The 19,359-nt window shown below is 47.0% G+C and overlaps 1 protein-coding gene and 1 long non-coding RNA gene across 3 annotated transcripts in view; one reads left to right on the top strand and one right to left on the bottom strand.

The window, feature by feature from the left end:
- gfra3 (GDNF family receptor alpha 3) overlaps nt 1–19,359 on the top strand; it is a 130,641-nt gene that overhangs the window by 40,085 nt on the left and 71,197 nt on the right. The gene's annotated exons all lie outside the window — the stretch shown is intronic.
- Nucleotides 7,109–13,818, bottom strand: LOC118559387. 2 transcript variants are annotated; one of them, XR_004928821.1, is made up of 4 exons: nt 13,633–13,818; nt 13,315–13,559; nt 7,293–7,537; nt 7,109–7,222 (listed from the first exon to the last, which is right to left on the bottom strand). It is a non-coding gene; the product is annotated as an uncharacterized LOC118559387 (long non-coding RNA). The 2 variants fall into 2 exon arrangements; XR_004928822.1 differs by lacking the exons at nt 7,109–7,222; nt 7,293–7,537 and adding an exon at nt 13,131–13,244.

The following is a 19,359-nucleotide window of genomic DNA, read 5'->3' as shown; positions in this document are numbered from 1 at the left end:
AATTGAGGTAATAAATATTTTCTTAGCACTGTACAAGTGATCACTGAGCCACTGTTCAGCCTAAAGCAATTAAATGTTTTTTGAAAAACTGTGTCCCCCTGAAAAAATGGAATACCCCCCTTTAATTTGTTTCTGCAGTCGGGTCTGAGTGAGCACAACCCATATACGGAGGCCTTAGTCCTCAACGTGTTTTGATTACGGCCCGAGGTCCTTTACCGCAAGTCTTCCCCCTCTTGCAAACCCTGTTTCCTGTCAGCCTACTTTGAGAAAAACAAGCCGTGCCGGAAAATCCCAGAAAAAAGAATATATGTTAAAAAAGGTAATTTGCTGCCGCCTTAACAATTTCCCGAATCTCACTTTTTTATTTCTTGGAGCGATTTCGTAGTCCAGGCTAAAGGATGGCAAAGCTACAAGTGAAGATGTTTGGATGTTCATTATACCATCCCCCACCATACTACAAAAATGACCAATTGGGGTTGGGCGGGACACTCTGCAACCTGGTTGTATGTGAAGTGCATACTTTAGATTTAGAGACCAAAATTAGTTACTCTCAGACACACCTCAGAACAGGGGGTAAAATGGGGGAACGTCGGGTAAATTAATGAGGAATTCATGCCAAAGCTTTGGCAGTTTCATTTTATATGGACCTCAACTGAATGATTTTAATGCGAAAAGGAACACGATTCGTCCACTTTAAATTATAACTAACTCAGTGTAAAAGCATAACCTTTCTATAAGAGAAATTTGGAAAAATTCCACCAAAGTGGACGATCCAAAAACACACTGAGGGATAGGGCCAATTGTGGGGATGAGGGGGTAATTAAGTAATGGTCTGATCAGGATAAATGACAGCTAGTTTAATTTGACATTTTGAAACATGGACTGTGACCAGGGTGGTGGTTTTGCCCTGGATTGTTCTTTTAAGGTGATGGATTTTTCACCCCCTCGTCACCGGAAGTTGTAGGCAACTTTGTGGAGCCATCAGGCCTAAGTCTTATCAGTTCAAGCTGCTGACTAAAAACACTGACTCAGCCGTGCCTGAAGCTGGTGCTGCCAAGGCAGAGGAGCACAGAATGGATGCAGTTTCTGAGTCGTAAAATTATGTTAGCAGCATCATTGTTTACATAGGCTAATGTAGGCTTTACATTTAACTGTTTTAGATGTGACACCCAGCTTGATACACTGAGCTGTTCCAAGCAGGCGGTTGCAAGGATGCGCAGCATCACAGTCCCTCTCTGTTCTTACTGACAGGTGTACGGTGAGAGCCTGCTGGAAAAGAAACGGCTCTAGGTGCTCAGCTAGCTAATCAAACATTTTACCATCTGTTCCGCCGCTTCATCCCACTGGCAGAAAGCTTGAGAATTGTAGGAATTTGCCACAAGAAATGTAGGCAACAGTACGCTTGACTATGAAGGGTAAAACGTCTGCGGAGAGTCAGCATGGAGTCTACCAAACTCACAGTATGCACACAGTATGCCCAAGTCTGAAGGGGCCTTTAGGCAGCCCTTGCCCACAGTACGACCTAGCAACAATAAACCTGGTAAGTTAATTTAATATAAAAGTTACATTTATTTTGGACTCATGTTAGAAACAGGGCAGTGTAGTCCAACTACTCTGTCCTCCCGACAGAGATAGATAGCTCTCTCTCTCAGGAGAGAGCCGGTATGTGAAGGGGCGGAGTGATATTACACACTTGGGAAGAATATTTAGTGCGCCTTATAATCCGGTGCGCCCTACCTGTGTTTTATTTCCAAACACAGGCCTGTGACATAGACATGTGCCAAGCTGTACCATTTTAACCAATAGGAAAATTCAACTGCCACATTTCAACCCAAAAAGGTTAGATAAGGTAAGATATTGCAGACTTAAACATGTTTACAGGAAAATTTACACAGTTTCATACACATAGCAGCTTAAGGCCCAATGTATATAGTTTATCTGCAAAATTGTTGATTTGGGATCAAGTTGCTCTTTGTGTGTTGTCTAGCACAGCAGAGCACAAGGCCATTACTTTAGGCAACAACAAATGGATTTTAGAGTATAGCGGAACAGGTCCTGCATTCGGTGTGCAAGCCCCAATAACCAGATGATGTAATAAAAGAGCACTGAATAATAGGAAAAGTACAATGAACAGTAGTTATGGGAGTAAACTTTATAAATAATTGTTACTACAGAGGCTTAAACTGTAAAATCTTAACTAAGTTACAACATGAACCAGTTATGATTCACTGTTCATATTTTTTCTCAAGCCAGAACCAGTAAATAATGTTGTGGATGATATGCCTCCTCAGTGTCACAGGTAGGACTGGGACATCATCTGCTATCAGGTCAGGATGGTCATCCCAGTTTTCAAGAAAAAGGACCAAAACATATTCTAACATTTGAGGAATCCTACTTCTCAGCTCCACTGGGAAAGTGTTGAAAATGTGACCGTAATGGGTTTTCAAACCTCAGATTCAGGATTCTTCCTCTTTGAGAGACTGCCCCTTGTCTCTTGTCCCTTTTTGTGGTGTTCATAGATAGGATTTCAAAGCATAGACATGGTGAAGAGGGTATTGATTAGAGAACATCAAGAACTGATCTGCTTTTTGTGGATGATTTTGCTCTGTCATATTCTTCAAGCCATAATCGTCTGCATGTACTTGTGAGTTTACAGTCAAGTGGGCACTGCACTGTTGTGGTGAAGAAAGAGCTGAGCCAAAAAATGAAACTTATGATTCATTGATATGTCTGTGTTTTGACACTGCTAGGGTCATAAGACATGGATTTGGACTGAAATGACAAGGTCCTGGATTCAGGCTTCATTGTTATGGTGGTTAGGCCCACCCCTTCGAGATAAAATGCAGAGCTTCATGACCTTATGAAATGTTACAGTTCAGCTACTACTCATCCGTATTGGGGAGTGCTGGCCTAGTGGTTAGAGCAGCGTGCTTGCACTCAAGTTTAATCCCCAGTGCCTGCACTCTGGGTCCCTGAGCAAGACCCTTAACCCCTGAACGCTTCCTGGGCGCCGCACAGCGGCAGCCCACTGCTCCCCTAGGGGATGGGTTAAAAGCAGATACCACATTTCGTTGCTTGTACTTGTGACAGTGCAATGACAATAAAATGTAATTCTATTTTATTCATTTAACGAGTCAACTGCAATTGGTGTAGTTGCAAAATTACAGAATCTGTGTGTTCAATATGTTCACTTAGGTCAATCCATTTCAGTGCCCTTGTGCTAGGTCTACAGGGAGTCCGGAAGCAATGCGCATGCATGCTTTGCTGCCTGCCACATTGTATTCTTTATAACTGCCATTGGAAGGTGATAAATGGAGCATTCCTTCAGTACCGTACATTTTGCCTTTAACATGACGTTATCCTACTGCTCAGTGAATTGTTCTCTTGGGAATAATAAAGATCAACTGATTCAGTTACCACATAGATCTAATTCTATAGTAATCAATCACACACTGACTGACCTGGGCTTTAAGGCCAATAAATCAGTTTTAATAGCAGCATCTGCTCCAAAATGCATTTCTGTTATCTATGCATAAATTAACGTATCAGAATCTGAGAATAATAAGCATTTCCCCTAAATTTAAATACAGTCGGAAGGGAATCTTTACAGAGGCGATTCCCTGCACTCTCCTGGGATCTCTTAGAGCTGATGTGCAACCAATGGTAGGTTTGATAGTCATTATTATTAACATGGTAGATTGATAACATTGAGGTTGACCAGAAATGAGGTAAAGAGCCTCTGGATACTAAGAATATTATGCCACAACCACTGAAAGCTATATATATATTTTTTCTATTGGCATTTGTTTACAAAGAAGAGTAAAGCCTCTTTTCAACTAGTAACTACTCGGCTCAACTTGGTTTTTAGAGTTTTGTATTAGTTACTTGAACTAGGTACCAGCCCTTTTTCTAATTAACTATTTGGCTGGGGTTCCAAGTGAGCTGAGTCGAAGTGCCAATACAGGAGCTGAGCGGCGGTTTGTTGCCTCAAGAAAGAAGTAGTCTCATTAGAATCAGACCTTTTTAGACATTAAATTTATAACACTGAAAATGTATCTTGTTAAATTATATATGTGATTCTTTTTTACTTTAAATTTGTCAGAAAAAAAATCACCTGCACCACTTTGCCTGAAAAAAAAAGTTCAGAAATTCAGCTGCTGGAATTTGCTTGCAAATGTGTTGATCTTTTTGTGACATAAACCAAAGCAATCAGCACTAGATCAAGTCAAGTGGCGTTTAGCCAATCAAATTATGCTTATTCAATCACATGACATACCAGTGCATGGGCAGAGGTGAGTTTCTAAATAGTTAACCTGTTACTCCAAGAGGAGCGACGTAGACGGAAGAAAGCTGTGGAGGCAGCAAATGTGCCGAAAAGGACAGCAGATATCCACAGGAGGTTCCTGACCTAGCAGCACTTCCAGCTCGAGGAAAGGAGACATCTCAGATATTGCAGGGTAAGCTGACGCAAATGTTTTTAATTACAGCCACCATGAAACTAGCACTACAGGAGAAAATAGAGGAGCTAATTTCAGCCAGGGCTTTGCATATAACTTGCTTTATTGTTAAAATTGTTGCATGTAACCATGTGACATTTATTAACAAGTATTTGTATTATGCGTGTTTTTCAGTTAAATGTCGCCATAAAATGTAAGTTAAACGTCGAGCTGCTATGTCACCTTCATAGACTCTCAGTGGTGGCATACCTTCAGGATTTCCAGAGAGACCTTAATCTTTCTATGCAATAAAGTGCAAATAAGAATAAATTTGTGCTGTTTTAAATGTCTAGCCCTGGTTTGATTAAACCTTCCATGTTTTTACATGTCTGAAAGTGATTAAATAATTGGGGGCAAGTAAATTGAGACCCACTCGGGAAGATAAATCTGCATACCACCCCACCCCCCACAGAAAAAAAAAAAATCACACAGCAGCCTACTTCGTGCACCGACAACCAGAAAGTAAGTGAATTTTTTGCCATGTTGTAAGACTGACCGTAATCTATAAGGTATCAAAACAGTAGCTTGTAGTTGGGGTCCATAATTTCCATAATGCAGAAAACACAGACAATCGCACAATTTACAGTAAACAGTAAAACCTTCAATCTACCAAACGAGCAGGACACTGCGGTGGGCTCAGCGTGCACACCTGCCGTCAAATGGAAATACGCTAGCAAAGAGCTGATCACTTTTTTTTTGTTTATTCATGCTTTTATTTCATCTCTTTTTTTATCAAGAACAAGAAGAGAAAAAAAGAAAGAGAAGAGGTGAAAGAAACAAGAGATAAAAGGGAGAGAATGATAAAACGTCCTCCGTCTGCTCCATCACCTGGAAAGAGAGATGCAAAAAGAACAGCACAACCAACAGACATAAAGCAACAGATACAATCGAGTAACACCTTGATGCCATTGCTAAATCATATGTATTAATATTTAAGCTGACATGCTGAAAAAAGAAAGTGAAAGAAAATAAATAAATAAATAAATTACAGGCTTTCTGTATATAAGTGAACACTTAATACCTGGAACCCTGCACCTGTGGTAGTTTGTGAGAGTGCACTAGTTTAGGTGAAAATTATCCAGAAGGAAATAGCTCGATAGTGGTTGTGGACAACCAAAGACCCACCTTACCCGAGCACAGAGGCAGGGGTCAGGGTACCCATAACCCCGGACTCCCCAAGGGGTCCCCAAAGCAGGGCGCCCAAGAGGGGCCAACACAGGAAATCTGCAACCCCCCACAAGGAAAAAGGAGAGACGACCCCGAGGAAATCCCCCAGCCACCGCAATGCAGATGCCCCCAGGAGCCGCGGGGACGAGTCTGTGGGCTCCACCGGCAGCCAGCCACGCTGAAGTGGTCCCGGCCATGGGCCCTGAGGGCCACAGGGGCGCCACGCCCCCGTGGCGGGGGCCCCGGCCGACCACCGGGGGGCCAGGCCCCGCGAAGCAGCCACCGGGAATGGGCCGGCACCCACCAGGGAACCCGCCCCAAACCCAGGGACCGTCAATGCGCCAGAGGGCCAAGGCGCCTGTCAGCGCAGCGGAGGAGGGCAGGACGTGGGGGGATGGGCTCCACACCTAGTGGAGACTTGAGATGTTCCTGGGAGAGGGAGCGGACCGGACCCGTACCTTGAAGAAAAAAAAATACTCATTCACACCATCCCTCCCTAGTGACTGCCCGTGCCTGACCCCCGGACCAGACGCCCCCCGGACCAGGCCCCCCAAAGAGGGGGGGCCAACACGACCCATACGGGCCACCCAACCAGAACCCCCCTCACCCCCTAAATACCTAATAAACCCCCTCCCTCCCCGATCTTACCCTAGCCACCCCTGCCCTGATCACTTTTTTGACAAACGAGTGCAGCCAACTGAAGGCTCCCTCCCACGTGTTTGCGGATTTGAGTCCAGGCACACAAAGCTGTTGTTTTCACCCAGAAATCTGCTCGGCGGGAAGAAGTCTTCCCATCAAACTGTTTTGTATGTGACTCAGAGCGGATGCGCTGAGCAGCTGCAAGCTCGGCGTCACTGTCACTCTGTGCTGCAGACAGGTGAGCAATGGGTGCTATCGATACCCCCGCTTTGTGCCTCAGGCAGAAAGTGTAGGAAATGTAGCAAAGTACGCTCGACTCTGAAGCAAAACATCCACAGAAGGTACTCGCTGCTCACGGTATGAGCACTGTATTGAATTGAATTGAATTGTATGCCTGAGCAGACCTGGCTGCAAATTAACGGGGGCCTTTCTATGTTTTCAGGGATGCACATTTTTCAGCAAACATTTTACCAAACATTTTATTAGCTTTCAGGCTGATCAGTGGCTTCTGTGACCACTCCTACAGTGCTGCAGAAAAAAAATCTCAATTGAATTCCAAAATCTAAGAAGTAAAAGTGTTGTGAATTGGACTTATTTTGAACACGTTAGGATGGAGAAAATATTTTTGGTGGGTTGTTAAAATTTGGGCTTCTTTTTACAACATTTGGCGAGTTTTTAGAAATAATTAATGGGAAAGTTCTATCCAAATAGTTGTGTGGCAGAACAGTAAAAACTTCTACATTTTGATGTCATGTTTGCCTTGAGATGTCGGGCCCACATGCAGAAAACACACTCGGAAACACAGGTCAGAATTCAAGGATTTATTAATAACTCGGGAGCACACGGAGCGCAGCGCTAGTCTGCGGGGCGGGGGACGATGGCGGCTCGAACTTATCCCGGGACCAAGGGACCAGACCAGTCTAGGAGGTAAGGGATATGTGATTAACAGAAGGTAAGAAATGGGAGATAAAGCTATAAACGTAAGCTTACCACGAGGATTGGTTAACCGAGCGGGGAGACGGTAAGGAGGACTCAGCTGGATTGTCTTGAGCAGGCGTTCGGGTCGACGGAGAGCGGGGCGAGGGGGTCCGAGCAGCAACGAGGGCGTCCAGGGATCCAGAGCAGCGAGAGGAACCGGAGAGAGAGTTGGTGTGACTCGCGTCCTGAGCTGAGGTACGTCTGGTCGAGTCGAGGAACTCTAGAGTCATTCGGGGTTCACGTAGACACAGGGAAACCTTGAGAGAGAGCAAACGAAGGATTAGTCTCTGGGAACAAGAGTGGGCTAGAGGTCGAGGCTGTCACGCATACCGCAACGAAAACACTCTGGCGTCCTCTCGCTGTTCGGACGCAGTTCTTATAGAACGCTCAGATGCTGCTGAACGAGCTGCAGGTGTGCGCACTCCGCCCACCGTCCAACCACGAACACCTGTGAAGGAGCAGAGGTAACGGAGCTGGCAGCAAGCTGCACAGCCCTGCCAGCTGAGTCCTGACACCACCCCCCCCTCAAGGGTCGCCACCTGGCGGCCCAGAGGAGGAAGTGGAGGGACGAGAGGAGACGAACGCCTCGATGAGAGACTGGTCAGGGATGGAAGAACCAGCGAGCCAAGAGCGCTCCTCAGGACCGCAACCTACCCAGTCGACGAGGTACTGGAACCCCTTACCTCGCCGACGGGAGGCCACAATCTGCTGGACCTGTCGTCCCTGATGGTCCTGGGCGGGTGGTGGGGGTTCGGCCGGAGGGCACAAGGAGCTAGTGAGAACAGGTTTGATTTGTGAGACGTGGAACGTGGGATGAACCCGGGAGTGGGACGGGAGACGAAGGCGAACGGTCGTTGGGCTGACTATGGAGGTGATCTCGAAGGGGCCGGCGAAGCGTGGAGACAACTTCTTGGAGGCTGCTCGGGAGGGTAGGTCTCGAGTGGAGAGCCAAACTCGCTGACCGGGACGGTAACTGGGAGCTGGGGTGCGTCTTCGATCAGCGAATCGGCGGTTCTGTTCTGCAGTGTTCTTGAGGGCCTGGATTGTTTGGGTCCAGTAATGTCTGCACCGGGTGATGTGGTCCTTTACTGAGGGAACCGTTACTCGGGGGTTGTCGTCAGGAAGCAGAGGTGGTTGATAGCCCAGGGAGATCTCGAAGGGGGACAGGCCGGTGGCTGTGGAGACATGACTGTTGTGAGCGTACTCGACCCAGGGGAGGAACTTATTCCATTCGGATGGGTTCTGGGAGGTTAGGCAACGGAGGGCGTTCTCCAGCTCCTGGTTCATCCGCTCTGTCTGACCGTTGGTCTGAGGGTGATAGCCGGAGGTTAGCGTGTACCGGGCCCCAAGGGCCACGGCAAACTCCTTCCAAACCCTGGAGATGAACTGGGGACCACGGTCAGACAGGATCTCCCGGGGGATTCCGTGGAGGCGGAAAACGTGTCGAACCAGGAGCTGGGCCGTGAGATAGGCGGAGGGGAGCTTGCGGAGTGCGATGAGGTGACAGGCCTTAGAAAAACGGTCAATAACTGTGAGGATGGTTGTCATCCCCTGGGACGAGGGGAGCCCGGTGACGAAGTCCAGGGCGATGTGGGACCAGGGACGATCGGGAACGGGTAGCGGCTGTAGGAGGCCTGCAGGGGGTCTGTTAGATGGCTTGCTCTGAGCACACACGGGACAGGAGAGAACAAAAGTCTTGACATCTTGAGACAAGGTGGGCCACCAAAAGTGGCGAGAGATGAGGGTGCGGGTTCGGTAAACACCAGGATGGGCAGAGAATTTCTCAGAGTGCGCCCACTGGAGCACACGGGAACGAACCGAGGCTGGGACATAGTTCCGGCCGGGTGGTCCAGTACCTGGGTCGGGGTCTGACTGCAGTGCCTGAGCGATCAAATCCTGAATCTCCCACTGGAGGGCTCCAAACACACAGGATGAAGGGAGAATGGTGGCTGGACTCTCGTCCGAGTCAGGGGGAGAGTAAAGGCGGGACAGAGCATCAGGCTTCTGGTTCTTCGACCCGGGGCGAAACGTGATGGACAAATTAAAACGGGAAAAAAAAGGGACCAGCGGGCCTGCCTGGGATTTAACCTCTTCGCTGTCTGGATATAGGCCAAGTTCTTGTGATCGGTCCAGATAAGGACAGGCTGCTCGGACCCCTCAAGCCAGTGTCGCCATTCCTCCAAGGCGAGCTTGATGGCGAGCAGCTCTCTATCTCCCACATCATAATTGCGTTCGGCCGGTGTCAGGCGCCGGGAGAAAAAGGCGCAGGGGTGAAGCTTCTGGTCAGACTGTGAGTTCTGGGAGAGAATGGCTCCAACCCCTGTATCCGAAGCATCAATCTCCACCACAAACTGTCTACTGGGGTCAGGGTGAATGAGGATGGGCGCCTGGGAGAACCTCTTCTTTAGGTCAATGAACGCAGAGTCAGCTTCAGGGCTCCACAAGAAAGAGGACTTGGTGGACGTGAGTGCGTGGAGAGGAGCGGCGATCTGGCTGTATCCTCTAATGAACCTTCGATAGAAGTTAGCGAAACCAAGGAAACGTTGCAGCTGTTTCCTGGTCTCGGGAACCGGCCAGTCGAGAACCGCCTTAATCTTGTCTGGGTCTGAGCGAACTTGTCCTCCCTCCAGGATGAGCCCGAGAAATGATACTGAGGACTTGTGAAACTCACATTTCTCCGCCTTCACGAATAGCTTGTTCTCTATGGAGTGAGGATTGTCTGAAAAAGATTTGAATAAATATAAAAGGATATATATACATATACATACATTTATAAATATCCACGTACAAAATACAAATATAAAAATGTGACATACAAATAAATAAAACAAATTTATATAAATAAACGTGTCTTTATAAATATATTTTCGAGATTTGAAAAAAAATATGCTTGACTTTGTATGTGGAATCTGCATCTGTGAATCTCCTTTTTGCTTTTATGTCAATGACGTAATTTTGAGACATTCCTACTGCACACCAAGATCCACAAATAAATACCACTAGATTTGAATGCGAAGACACTAGCTATGCAGCCACAGCTAGTCTGGCAGAGCCGAGATAAAGGCAAGCGCTAACCACGACATTCAGCAGAATCTGGAGTGGATGATGGATAGAGCCGGTGATCAAGAAGCATTTACTGTAATTAGTGCTTTTTGCATTATTTTACACATAATGTGAGTTGATCTTCTATGTTGATCTTATAGTTGCGATTGAGGCCAGAACCGGATACCAATGACTGTACAGCCAGAGCCTAGCTATCGTTGCACAACGCCTTTGCACAACACTGCCATCTGCTGGTTGTTCAGTGGAGGGTGTCTTCACATTCAAATCTAGTGGTATTTATTTGTGGATCTTGGTGTGCAGTAGGAATGTTTCAAAATTACATCATCGACATGGAAGCAAAAACGAGATTCACAAATGCAAAAAGGAGATTCACAAATGCAGATTCCACATACAAAGTCAAGCATATTTATTTTCAAATCTCGAAAATATATTTACAAACACACCTTTATTTATATAAATTTGTTTATTTATTTGTATGTCACATTTTTATATTTGTATTTTGTACTTGGATATTTATAAATGTATGTATATGTATATATATCCTTTTATATTTATTTAAATCTTTTTCAGACAATCCTCACTCCATAGTTCTCTAACAGGCGTTGGAGGACTTGTCGAACATGGTCTTGATGCTCTGAGTGATTGCGGGAGTATATGAGGATGTCGTCTAGATACACGAAGACAAATACGTTAAGGAAGTCCCGGAGGACATCATTGACCAAAGCCTGAAAGACAGCTGGGGCATTGCATAAACCGAAGGGCATAACCCGGTACTCGAAGTGTCCCAGGGGGGTCTTGAAGGCAGTTTTCCACTCGTCCCCCCGACGGATCCGCACCAAGTGGTAAGCATTACGGAGATCTAGTTTGGTAAAGACCTTAGCTGACTGGACCGGTTCTAGGGCGGAGGAGAGTAGTGGAAGAGGGTATTTGTTTTTAACGGTAATTGCGTTTAGACCCCGATAATCGATGCACGGACGCAGAGAGCCGTCCTTCTTGGATACGAAGAAAAAGCCTGCCCCTACCGGGGAAGACGAGGCTCGAATAAGACCTGCCGCTAAGGATTCCTTTACGTACTTCTCAAGGGCCTGACGCTCAGCCATAGAAATGTTGTAAAGGCGGCTAACCGGCAACGGGGCACCAGGCAGAAGATCGATTGCGCAGTCATAAGGCCTGTGCGGCGGCAAGGAGCAGGCTTGGGATTTGCTAAAGACCTGTCTTAGGTCATGGTAGCACTCGGGTACTAGCTCCACTAGTTCCGGATCCGCCGGAACGGAGGACTGCGAAACGGTTTGACAGGGAGGAACTGCTGACTGTAAACAGGCAGCATGGCAACCTGTGGACCAGGACTCTACCCGATGGTCCACCCAATTAATGTGCGGATTATGTCGCTGTAACCAAGGAACACCTAGCACTAAGGTGGCATGTCTTACTGGGAAAACAAGGAAAGCTAACCGTTCTCTGTGATTACCGGAAACTACTAACTCAAGTGGTCTAGTGCTATGAGTAATACTAGGGAGGACCCCTCCATCCAGGGCTGAGACGTGGAGGGAAGAACTTAACGGGACCGTCTCGAGTCCGACCCGACGGACGAAAGCACTATCGATTAGATTAAAATCACAGCCGGAATCTACTAGGGCTGATAAAGAAAACGAGTCACGAGAGGTTACTACGGTTGCTTTTAAACTAAGTCGCGGAGAGGAAGAGGACGTTAACTGGAGCGGGTCCGTCGGCTTCTCCGCTACAGCCGGCGGACCTGATCTTTTGGCCGCTCGGGGCAGTCCCTAATAAAATGAGCAGGGGAGGCGCAGTACAAACACAGCCTAGTGGACATTCGCTGCTCCCTCTGCTCAGGTGTCAACCGCACACGACCCAATTGCATGGGTTCAGGAGGCGGGGAGCGAGGTGCCGCAGGGCTAGGTGGTCTTCGCTCGGGGGGTTGAGTTCGGTAAACGAGAGGCCCGAGGGAGCGATTCTTAGAGCGGGAGCGAAGGCGATTATCTAAGCGGATGGCCAATGCAATAAATTCATTTAGAGTAGCGGGTTCCTCCTGACGTGCTAGCTCATCCTTAAGCGAATCATCTAACGCCTGAAAAAATACCGTCTTTAAAGCACGCTGCTCCCAGCCAGCCGCAGCGGCCAGCGTACGGAATTCAACAGCGAAATCAGCAAGGCGTCTTCCCCGCTGCCGGAGAGCTAAAAGCCGCCTGGAATCCTGCACCTGATCTACCTCAGCTGCAAAGATCATTTTAAATTCAGACAGGAACTCGTTAAATGTACAGCCAAACTGCTGGCAATTGGGGAACCGGGCCTCTGCCCACCTGAGCGCGCGGCCCGTGAGCAAACGTAAAATAAAGGTAATCTTAGCTTCAACTGAAGAAAACGAACGAGGGGACCGATTAAAAACTAAGGAGCATTGGAAAAGAAACCCCCCGCAGTCACTACTCTCTCCGGAGAATTTCTCCGGAGCGGGAGAGGAAGACTCGGAACCAGACGGTGACGTCACTGAAGGCGGAGCTGGGTCGGAAGCGGAAACGGAAGGGGCCGAGGCTGCGGGCTGCTGGCTAGCACTTAGCATCACAGTTAGCTGGTTGATTTGACCGGCTAAGCTCTGCAGATGGCCTTGTAGGCCTAACACCGTGGACTCTAAGCCCCGAATCTGATCCTGTTGGGCCGCTAACGCCCCTCCGAGTGTGTCTGCTGGGTCACTTTGTTGGCCAGAGTGTTCTTCTGTCATGTTTGCCTTGAGATGTCGGGCCCACATGCAGAAAACACACTCGGAAACACAGGTCAGAATTCAAGGATTTATTAATAACTCGGGAGCACACGGAGCGCAGCGCTAGTCTGCGGGGCGGGGGACGATGGCGGCTCGAACTTATCCCGGGACCAAGGGACCAGACCAGTCTAGGAGGTAAGGGATATGTGATTAACAGAAGGTAAGAAATGGGAGATAAAGCTATAAACGTAAGCTTACCACGAGGATTGGTTAACCGAGCGGGGAGACGGTAAGGAGGACTCAGCTGGATTGTCTTGAGCAGGCGTTCGGGTCGACGGAGAGCGGGGCGAGGGGGTCCGAGCAGCAACGAGGGCGTCCAGGGATCCAGAGCAGCGAGAGGAACCGGAGAGAGAGTTGGTGTGACTCGCGTCCTGAGCTGAGGTACGTCTGGTCGAGTCGAGGAACTCTAGAGTCATTCGGGGTTCACGTAGACACAGGGAAACCTTGAGAGAGAGCAAACGAAGGATTAGTCTCTGGGAACAAGAGTGGGCTAGAGGTCGAGGCTGTCACGCATACCGCAACGAAAACACTCTGGCGTCCTCTCGCTGTTCGGACGCAGTTCTTATAGAACGCTCAGATGCTGCTGAACGAGCTGCAGGTGTGCGCACTCCGCCCACCGTCCAACCACGAACACCTGTGAAGGAGCAGAGGTAACGGAGCTGGCAGCAAGCTGCACAGCCCTGCCAGCTGAGTCCTGACATTTGATAAAATGACATCTTTGCACAAATTTTATTAGTTAATTTTTATTGAAATATGTAGAATCTGTTGAACTCAATATTATCAATGACTAATAGTCTCTAGTTAATCAAGTGTCACTACGGATAATGTGGTATTGGTCAATGGCCACTGTAAATGCCCCAAATAGGTTGAGATCAACTTCAAACCACTCGTCCCTCCTTCAACAACATGACCAGCTACCAAAACAGGTGTTGTCATGTGCAATAAGCTAACTCGCTCTATCAACCCAGTTACCGTGATAACACTTTTTAATCATTTATCAAAAGCTACAATCCGGAGAAACATGTCCGGAGACAGCTTTTGTCGTTGACTGGTTGTCTAAAGCTGGAACTTTCCCCGGAAATCAGCGAAGTCTGCCGGGATAACCCAAGGCTATGAGTAGCATTAGCTTGTGCTAAATAACAGATAACGTTCTAGCCGAATAGCAATGCAGAACACACAAGACAAATCATTAATTTTTTACATATCTGCCAGCTAATTTTTAGATATCAACAAAACATTTAGTTATTACTTAAAAACAGCTGGAATATTTGTTTTGTTTTTTGCACTTGGTCTGTTTCTACAAGTAGTATAGAGACCCAGATGGAAGTACAAAAATATGCAAAACGTGAATTTTTCACAACAGGTCACCTTTATGAAAAACTCATTTGATGTTTTGTATATGTATAAGTAGGGATGTTCTGCTCACATAATGGCTTTCAAGAATCTGGCAGGGACTTGCTGTGTGAGGCAGGAATATATAGTCAGGCACACAGCTGCACACTGATCAGGTGATCAGAGTAGCGCCAGAGTCACTGTTCCCACGGATTTATGGAGCAGAGCAGCCATCCTGACCAAAACACCACAGAGCAGGAAACATGTGCTTGCACAGCAGAAGCATTACAACGGAGCTATCACTGTGTGTTTGCGGGAGTGAAGTCAGCTCAGTTTGTATGCGTTTGTTATAATAATGTAATTTTTTTTGTACAAGTTTCTTAATCAAATAATCGATTATTTGGGCAACCCGATCCAAGTTAGTATCTAATTCAGAAGTGTGACATAGTGTTCAAGGGAACAACATAGCTTTAACTTGAATGGCATTCATTTTCTTAACATTTGATTTGTTTTAGTTGAAATTAACAAATGTAGTAAACAAGCCATACGCAGCAGCTCATTATCTAACTCCATAATGAGAACATCTCCGTGATTCTGTAAACTGCAATTGTTCTGACACTGACTACTCATGAGCAGTTAACACAACTCACTCTCAGTAAAACTGAAATTTGTCTTCAAATAACTATGACTTAAGGAAGTGCTGTTAGTAAGATAAATAAAAGTAAATAAATAATTAGTCTGCATCTATTTATATTCAACAAATAATTTGAAAATAACATAAAATCTTCGGAAACAAAGGAAAAAAGCATAAATTAAACTTTTGAAACTTCAATATCAAGCGCAGCCATCTAAGCAATGGAGAAACAAATAGAGCAGCAAATAGAGAACTAGCAAATAGAGAAGCAAATAGAACACTATAGCGTGCTAAAGACAAACTGTAAGCTTTAAGGTGTCTGGCTTAAAACCAGAAATATCAAATTATTATGAGATATTCTACTTTTTTTACTTTTCAAGTCAAGACTATAGGGTGTTCATAATTATGCTGCATAATTTAAATTTTGTTAAGGTTTACTGAGTCACTCTGTGGTAATGTTTTTTTGGGAAATTGTTCATCTAGATCAATCCATCTCGAATGTGGACTGAAAATAGTGGATGGAATGCTGCATCACTATTTGCTTCTATTCACAGATTTTCATGAAAATGGGAGTGAAATTAATGCAAAATATAGATGAAACCTGAATATATTTAAAGTATTTGACAATGGAATGATGCAACATCAATTCAGTTTCTCCAAATCCTTCCAGGATCCACTCTGTAATTGAGATTTCTAGCTGGAAGAAAGCAGGTCTGACTATATAACAGTGGGAATTTAAATGATCCCCTCTTTTTTAGAAGACACTGAAATGGAAGCCGACACAAGTCTATAGCAAACTTATGTCACACACAATTATTATAACTATGCTATGAAAATGTATTTCCCACTTACAGATTTAAGTTTAGAATCAGACAAAGGTAACCTCAAGAATAAATAAATAAAAATAAAACATACAAAATTAAAATGACAATTTCACTTTTTAATGGAAAAATGCAAGCCAACCAGGCCCTATGTGGAAAAAGTAATTGCCCCCTAAACCTAATAACTATAATTTTTTTACCCTCTCACCTTCCCTTTTTTGTGGCATCTATCTTTTCAGTAAAGAGTAATAGCAGCGCCCTGTAGGCAATAGTAGCTCCTCAAATCATGACTGTAAAATACCCTACTGCAGGATCAGCTTTGGACAGATGACCTTCTCTGTTAAGGGCTCCAAGCTCTGGAACTCATCAACATCTGACTGTACCTGATTTTAAAATGTTCTCTTACAAGCTTACTGGTTAAAGACAAACCAAAAGTGTACTCATTTGTAATTATTGTAACTAGGTAAGAGTTAAGTAGGATATGCATGTGAGTGGAGGGAAGGTAAAATACAATTAATATGATCTTTGGATCAGCTGAAGGTTTTTAACTGTGTTTTGTGGACTTCCTAAAAGTAAAGAATTACAATACTCCAGCTTCAAAGTAAAGGCTGGTTCACATGTTAGGATTTTTAACACAATTTTTGCACCGATCTCCCCCTTCCGAGAGGCGCCGATTTTGGCGTGTCTCTTACGATAATCTGCCATGTGTGGTGTGTTAACAGCGATTGGGTCCACTCGGTGGAACGTCAGGACCGATCCAACCTCAAATCGGGGATATTCAACATGTTGGATTGTATAGCCCCAATATCCTACCGTGTGTGGTGTTGCCCGAAGACAAACAAGCATAGAGCCTACTGAATGTGGCGTGTTGCCAATCAGAATGTGTGGCGAGGGATCCCTCCCCCAACTCGCCTCCATATCATAGTGCACCAAATGTAGAACCCCCCCCCCCCCCCCTCAGTTGCATTGTCACCGCTTCTTTAACCAACGGCTTTTCTTTTTATGTTTTTTCTCTGTTAAAATCAGTCCACAAACTATCTGTCATGTTTGGCTTGATATATTTGGCCCACATGCAGAAACACTCGACAACTAGGATCAGTTTCGACAGTTTATTAGTAGGACTTAGAGGCGACGGTTCCTAAGGGAACGATGAGGGAGCGACAGGGTTGAGACCCGTCTGGTCACTGGAAGGGAAAGGAGATCGATTAGGAGGTGATGGTCAAAACAGTGGGGAACTAACTGAGATAGTAAGCTTACCACCGGGCGCGGCGCCAGATCGGAGGAGGAACGAAGCGGACTCAGCGAGCACATTGAGGTTGGAAGCAGGTGCCCAAAAAACCGACGGGACGGGGGCTAGAGGTCGGTCCGAACAGCGCCAATGATCCAAGGATCCAGGGCAGCAGGAGGAACCAGGTGGGCTTGGAGATCCACAGCTTGGAGCCGGCAGAACAAAGAAGCTTCAGAGCAATTAAAGGCACGGGAGCGGTTCACCAAGGAGGCGATTTGGATTCATGAGGGGAAGACTGGGAGACACAGGGGTAAGAGGTTACTTTCAAGATTCTTATCTCAGTCAGAAGACTGTGGCCTTTAGGCGTACCACGATGGTTAACACTCTGGTGTCCTCCTGCTATCCGTACGCTGTTCTTATAGCGCGATCAGGCGCTGCTGAACCAGCCGCAGGTGTGTGCGCCCCGCCCACCAGTCAACTGTGGACACCTGCGGAGAAAGCAGTGAAACACAATTCTGTGGCCGGAGGGGCAGAACCGGCAGAAAATGCCCGGCTCTGTTGACTGAGTCCTGCCCCCCCCCCCCCCACACACACACACACACACACACACACACACACACACTCAACGGTCGCCACCCGGTGACCTAGAGGAAGATGTGGAGGGGCAGGAGGAGAGGAAAGAGTCAATTAAAGACTTATCAGGAAGGAAGGAACCGGGAATCCAGGTCCGGTCCTCCGGACCGCAGCCCACCCAGTCGACGAGGTATTGGTGGCCTCTACCGCAACGACGGGAGGCCACGATCCTTCGGACCTGACCTCCCAAATGGTCCAGGGTGGGGGGAAGGGGTCCGGCCGGAGGGCACAACGGGCTCGAGATCACTGGCTTGACTTGGGAGACATGGAAGGTAGGATGGGATCTAGAATGGGACGGGAGACGAGGCGAACGGTTGTGGGACTGACAACAGAAACAATCTCATAGGGGCCGGTGAAGCGTGGTGACAGCTTTCGACAGGAGGATCTGGATGGGAGATTCCTGGTAGACAACCAGAGTTGTTGGCCCGTGTGGTAGGTGGGGGCTGGCATTCGCCTCCAGTCAGTGAATCGTCAGTTATCTTCGGTGGATCTGTTCAGGGCCTGAATGGTCTGGGTCCAGATCTGTCTACAGCAACGGATGTGATGGTCCACAGATGGTACCGCAATGTCCTTATGGTCCTCGGGGAGCAGTGGGGGTTGATAACCCAGAGAGGCCTCGAAAGGAGAAACGCCAGTCGCGGCGGAGGTATGACTGTTATGCGCATACTCGATCCAGGGTAGATATAGGGACCAGTCGGAGGGGTTGGAAGAGGGAAGACAGCGGAGAGCAGTCTCCAGCTCCTGGTTAAGTCGTTCTGTATGATTGTTGGTTTGCGGGTGGTAGCCACAGGGCATCAGGCTTCTGGTTCTTGGAACCGGGCGGTAAGAGATGTTTAAATTAAAACGGGAAAAGAAAAGGGACCAATGGGCTTGTCTTGGGTTAAGTCGTTTAGCTGTTTGTAAATAAGCCAGGCTCTTATGGTCAGTCCATATTTAAATAGGCTGCTCGAACCCCGCTAGCCAGTGACGCCACTCCTCCAGGGCAAGTTTTATGGAAAGGAGCTCCCTGTCACCGACATCATAGTTGCGTACGGCAGGTGTCAAGCGACGGGAGAAGAAGGCACACGGGTGCAACTTTTGGCCTTGGACAGAGCACTGGGACAACACGGCACCAACCCCTGTATCGGAGATTGATATCTCCACCATGAACTGCTTGGAGGGATCAGGGTGGATGAGAATTGGGGCTCTAGAGAACCTGTCCTTCAGGTCGCAAGAAAGCTGAGTTTGCCTCCGAGTTCCACCTCAACTGAGTCTTGATGGATGTGAGAGCATGGAGGGGGGCGGCGATCTGACTGTAACTGTGGCTGAAGTGGCAGTAGAACTTGGCAAAACCCAGAAACCGCTGGAGTTCTCTCCTGTTTTCGGGGACAGGCCACTCGAGGACCAGATCGCACCTGCCCGCCTTCCAGGATGATCCCCAGGAAGGTGATGGAGGGTCTGTGGAATTTGCACTTTTCAGCCTTAACAAAAAGACAATTTTCTAGGAATCGCTGAAGAACGAGGCGGACATGGTGTCGGTGCTCGGATTGGGTTCTTGAGTAGATAAGGATATCGTCCAGATAGACGAAAACAAAAAGGTTTAGGAAGTCACGGAG

This window comes from Fundulus heteroclitus, unplaced genomic scaffold (genome assembly GCF_011125445.2).
Source record: "Fundulus heteroclitus isolate FHET01 unplaced genomic scaffold, MU-UCD_Fhet_4.1 scaffold_28, whole genome shotgun sequence".
NCBI lineage: Eukaryota > Metazoa > Chordata > Actinopteri > Cyprinodontiformes > Fundulidae > Fundulus > Fundulus heteroclitus.
Note: the sequence above shows the minus strand (reverse complement) of the source record. Positions and strands in the feature narration are given on the sequence as shown.